Source organism: Haplochromis burtoni, unplaced genomic scaffold, assembly GCF_018398535.1.
Source record: "Haplochromis burtoni strain Fernald_Lab_line unplaced genomic scaffold, NCSU_Asbu1 Contig_220, whole genome shotgun sequence".
In the NCBI taxonomy this organism is placed as follows: Eukaryota; Metazoa; Chordata; class Actinopteri; order Cichliformes; family Cichlidae; genus Haplochromis; species Haplochromis burtoni.
This window is the reverse complement of record NW_024582581.1, coordinates 212,779-218,778: the sequence shown is the minus strand read 5'-3', so window position 1 is coordinate 218,778 and position 6,000 is coordinate 212,779.

Here is a 6,000-nt window from a genome sequence, read left to right as displayed (position 1 = left end):
AGTGAGAAGGCAGGAAACCGTGCAGTCATAAACAATTTTACAAGCCAATGATATGCAGCAACTGTTTATGTCAGCTTATTCTGCTGTTGTCCTGTAGCTGTTAGCAGTTAAGACAAGTGCAGAACAATTATGTGCATAAATAACTACAAATATCTGGAAACGGATACCGATAACCAGAAATTCTTAGAATAGTGAGATGCATTAATGTAGACAGGATCTTGATGGTATTGCCCTATAAATCCTGCATCGATGTCAGGAAATGAATCAGTGTGTTTCTCCATAATCTGATGGTTTGGTAATCTCAGTGTTGCAATCAAATTTCCTGTAAGGGATCATAATAAAGATTGAGCTTTAGTCCCACTTACTGTGAAAGTAACTGGCTTCTACATACTGCACATACTATGCTTGTTACACTTTTTTTTTCATAACGAGTTATAGCTTTCACTATAACTACTCCCTCCCAAGGACGGAGTGCGTGATACACAAATAAACCCCACACACATGCATACACACACACCCCTACGAAAAGTTGCTGAGTCAGACCCCTGTTGGGTGTTAGCTAATGATACCAGCTCACGGTAGATGGATAGCCAGGCGGCGTTTCACTTTAGAGGCGAAGGCCAGCTTAGCCGCATTAAAAGCACAACAGTGTCGCCATAGCACTGTTTGGCATGCTGCTCGGCCTCTGTGTGTTACTCACATAGAGTCACCCGGGGAATACTTTCCACCTCTACTGATCACCGGCCCGCACCTCCTGGCCCTGAGAAATCAACAGCCAGGATTTATAGATTTACCTTAGATTGGCTGTCCCGCATTTGTACCCCCATAAATACTTTTACAGCTTTGCTAATGCCACTGTTGGGAATAAACAAGGTTACAGCGGACAAGATGAGGCTGAGATTTAGTTGGCAACTCGGACAGCGCAGGGCAGAGCAATGAGGAAAGAGGTGTTATGTCAGAAAAAAAAGGAGGCAGCTCACATTGGGGATGAGCAGTTTATAGCATGCAGTCTGCACTTTTACATACCGACAGAGGCTTTATAGGGCTATGCAATAACCAGCCGAGAGCTTACGTTCACTGCATAACTTCGGAATGAAGTTCTTGCGTTCTTTGGAAAAGCTGAGCCATTATTAGCTATTTTTTTCTGTCACTCATCATATAAAAAAGAAGAAGTCCATCCATAAGGTTCCGAACATAAACAAGCTAAATATGCAATTAAGATGAATAAATAAGCTTCTTGGCATAAATAAAACTGATGACCTTGGTTGTACTTCTCATCAAAGACATTATAGATTAATTATTCAAGCACATTACTTCACTTCAGTTTTAAATGCTACTCATTCGGACAACTTCATGAAATTTGCAAGGATTAAAAGCATGAAATATGAATGGTCAAGCCATCGCTCTCTTCATAATGAATTAGCATACCTTAGAATTGACACGTTCACTCTTGGAAAGACTTGTAAGACTGATGACATACATAGACTCTTGAGTTGACTAAGCAGTGCGTGCCTTCCTGCTATTTGCTCCGTCAAAGTCAGCAAAAGCTCACGGTTAAGTTGATCGAGGCAGGAAGAAAATTCAATGATGGACATCAATTGTTTATAATGGTTTCGGTTCAAAAAGAGGTCAAGAGGGACAAAGTGATTAATGCAGCTCGGCAGACAGCTTGTTCTGTCTGCATAGATTTAATTTAGTCTCCTGAAAATATAAACATGATAGACTAAAAAATAAGCAGTTAGAAAACATTAAAGGTCAAACAAACCTGCTGTGAAATAGAAATACAATGACAAAATGATGGAAACACATAAAACCCATGACCCTGTCTGTAAGGGCATTTGGTGGCTGTGTTATGCTGTCAGGAGCATTTCACTGGAATTTTTTGGGCCCACTTGTCTTCTTGAACAGAAGGGCCATTGCAAACCAAGACATGTGTGCTCTGAACAACTATTTCTATCTTCCAGAGCCACATTTTTACCCTGATGAGAAAGTGACCTCTTCAAGACTGACAATGCCTTCATTCACAGGGCATCAGGGGTCACTGATGGTGCTGATGGTTTGATGAGCAACTATGAAGCTACTGCAGTTAGCACAGCTCAGCATGAAGATTAGGTACGGTAAAGAGCTAGCTTGGTTATACTGAAAACTTGTAATGTTTTAAAGCCCAATAATTAGCATAATTGCCATTATAGTGTTAGCAGTATATAGTGTGTATACACTTGTTTTGCACTTTATTTGAATATTTGTCGTCGTCTCTGGATTAAGTGCTAGCAGTTTAACGTTTTTCTGCTAAGCATCACTTTCATCACTTCAGGACTGACAATGCCCTTATTCATCATGAGCATGAAAATGATCTGAATCAAACACTGTGGTCTTTATAATCCTTACACAAAGGCAAGTTGTTCTGTTTTGTCCCTTTAATTTGTCACCATCTTGTATGTAAAATTCCTTTTAGTGCAACATCTTGTCAGTCACCTCAAAATGAACCCTTGTGGTGCGCCAATGTAACCAGTGACTGACAGTCTGTTAGAAATGTTCTTCATGTTAAGTGAACATTCACAATGATGTTCTTTTTATTGATATGTCAGTTTATAAAGCTGGAAGCTTTCAGGGTCAAAGAAGCAGTTTTTTCTTTTAAAGAGAATACACTTTGAATGTTTTTCCACCTACACTGAATGGGTGTATATAAATCTACTGCAGAAGGCTACTTCACTTTCAAGGCAGCTGAAGGTAATACAGTCATTAAACACTAAGACCATGACGATCATAATCTCGGGGGAAGAAGCCCAGTTTAGGTAATCCCTGCTAAAGAATACAAACAAACAAACAAACAAAAACCCCACTAGCAATTAGTGAAATAGGATTCAGCTGCTACATCTATACATTAACTATGAAGCCACTGCAGTTAGCACAGCTTAGCATGAAGATTAGGCACAGCAAAGAGTTATTGGTTATACTGAAAAATAATATTGTTTTAAAGGCCAATAATTAGCATAATTACCATTATGGTGTTAGCATTATATAGTGTTATTTAATCTACAACACTGGTTTTGCACTTTATTTGATATTTGTAGTCATCTTTAGATGGCGCGCTAGCAGTTTAACGTTTTCCTGGTAAGCATCACTTTCAAATAAATATTCTGAACTTTTATTTATTTTTATTTATTATGAACCTTATTTATTATTGCCCTTGGTGAGTCAACGCAACTGTAGATATGATTTATTGTCTGATCCTCTGTTGTGTTTGCCTGTTTCCAGAAGTGAGTAAGGGTTTGATGGGTTAACAATTCTGTCTGATGTCTTGTAACCTTTTGAAATGTGCATGTGTTACCTGTATCTGTATCGAGGCATGTAACACTTCTTTGGTAACACTGATGTGGAATTAAATGTAGGTGTCATCTCAACTTTATGTAAGATTAATTAGCAAACTAGGAAAAAAACAGCTTAGAAACCCAAAAATTGTACTGTCAAGATTTACTTTATTTACTTTACTTTGGTTATTAAGCAGTCTGTTTTTTCACAGTGCCAGAGAACCTGCAGACTGAGATCGCTGTGTATATTGGAGATGATTACAGTACTTGTGTGGACTCATAATTTCTGAAATCTACAATTTTTGCCACATAGGTGTACAGGTAAACATCTGAAACTTGACATAAAGGAAGAAGAGTGAAAACTGGAAGAGGAACAACAGAACCAAGAAAAACAAGAGATGAAGTAAAACCAGAAGAGGAATGAGCAACAGTATAACTGATGAAATTACGCTTGTTACAGCATTAGGAGGCTGGCAAAGTGGTTTGACCAATTGTGAACCAATGCATCCAATATGAGAGGGTATTTCCTACTTCAGTTTAATTTATTGAATTGGATTTATTCAATTTGTTTGCTGGAATTTGGGCAGCTCAAATTTATGATTTAGATGATTTAATATAAGCTTTTTGGTCAGTGTGGTGACGTTTGCAAAGGTAGTCTCTAAGCAGTCAGAAAAACATGTAAGTCATATTCTAAATTAGCAACATCGTGTGAAGAAAAGATGATAAACTAAGAACGAGACATCGAAATCAAAATTGCTCATGCATACCTTAGCATTTTTAAGTGTGCATACTGAGTGCAGGTTTCATGTATTTTCTATACACATCAGTTGGTGTGTGTGATGAGAGCCGCAATGAATACTGTGGGGGAAGAGGAAGGCAGAAACCTAAGGGCTGTTACACACTGTGTTGAAAAAGAAGATGCAAAGAAAAGATGACACAGAGTATGCACCACACAAGGAGACACAGCTGAGAGTTAACATCTATAAGAAACTTTAAATCAAGAATTTGCAAGTACATGCTGTAGGTGTTAGTTTTGTCTCTGCTTTGCCGTCAGCTCAGAGAAGTATCGACAACAACAGCTCATTATGTGTATCCCTGCTGCTCTTTTACCTCGTGTTTTTATTTTTGAAAATCTCAAAAAAGGATAGCACGGAGGTATAATTTTCACCAGACTGAAATGCTGCGGGTGATGTGTATTAAGGAATATTGAAGTAACTTTGATCAAGATACAGTACATCTCTATTAGAGTGTGTCGTTCGCCATTTAATTGGTTAAAACCCGACAAGTTTAACTCCCCGCATTTACTCAGATATGTATGCAAATGAAGCTGTGGCCGATGAGAGGCCCGTGCACCCCAACAGCTCCAGGCTATGACTCGTTGGCTGTGAATTCTACAGTTATTCGCTAACATCAATTCACTCAGGGAAGGCAATGCCTCATAATGTTGGTTCACTGTCAGGTTGAATGTTATCCAACAGCTGGTTTCCCAGTACTGATATACTGACAGAAAAATGCATGTATTCTCTTTGAACCATGCCTTTCTAAAAGTTTCCATTTAAATGCCAGCACAAATAAATCAAACTATTTTAAAATATTCTGTCTGTCTTTTTTTGTTTTTATACATATTAATTCTAAATCGAAAATGACATTTCAGTGTCACTGGTGGCAACGCCTTATTTAATACCCCCTCCTTTGGTCCACGGTTCTTTACAGTATTGCTTCAGTTCATTAAGGTTTGGGTATTTTCATTTATGGACACATTTCAATCAGATTTACTAAATTAAATAACGCACACTACAACATTACAAAATAGCTCTAATAAATACAAATAGCTCTAACTGTGAATATCCCAGTATATTAAACAAAATTACATATCTCTGGTTGACATTGAGGTGCATACTGTCGTACTGTACTTTGTTATTTTCTCTGTAAAGGATGTGCAGATAGTAATGTTGTGCAACTATTGCATTGTGTACGTGTGCGTTAGATGGAGGAGTTGTCCAGGAATGATTTCCTGTGTCATTCAATGTTGCATTTAGGTAATCTCAGTCTATCACAGAGCATCCTCCTATGACTGGCCAGCACGTTATGGAGTGGATAGGAAGTTTTGTCCAGCATTGTCCTTATCTTGGACAACAAGACGCCCAGGTCCTATGGCTTGATAGGCTGTCTTTGTTTTTCATTAAAACATGGAACACATGTGTACTATGCCCAAACACCTCGATTTTGGTCTCCTCTGTCCAAAGGACATTGTTCCAGAAGTTTTGTGGTTTGTTGAGATGCAATTCTAAAAACCTAAGATGTGTTGCCATGTTCATTTTAGAGACAAGGGGCTTTCTCCTGGAAACCCTCCCAAAAAGCTACACATGCTTTGTCTTTATCCAATTGTACTGCTGTGAACTTTAACATTTAACATGCTAACTGAGGCCTGTTGCTCCTGGGTTTTTTGCAATGTCTCTATGCACTGCAGTCTGACCTTGAGGCCAGTTTCTTGTGACATTCATTCCTGAGAAGTTATATGACATTTTGTTAAAACATGCTTGAACGGCTGAATCCAGACTAGCAAACTGCAAAAACGTGTAGATTATATCCACAATAGAGTGCATGCTGTATCTACTCAATAAACAAATCTAATTTTGTGTTAATGCACAATTGCATTAAAACTATTTTACTAAATATGGTTAAAACA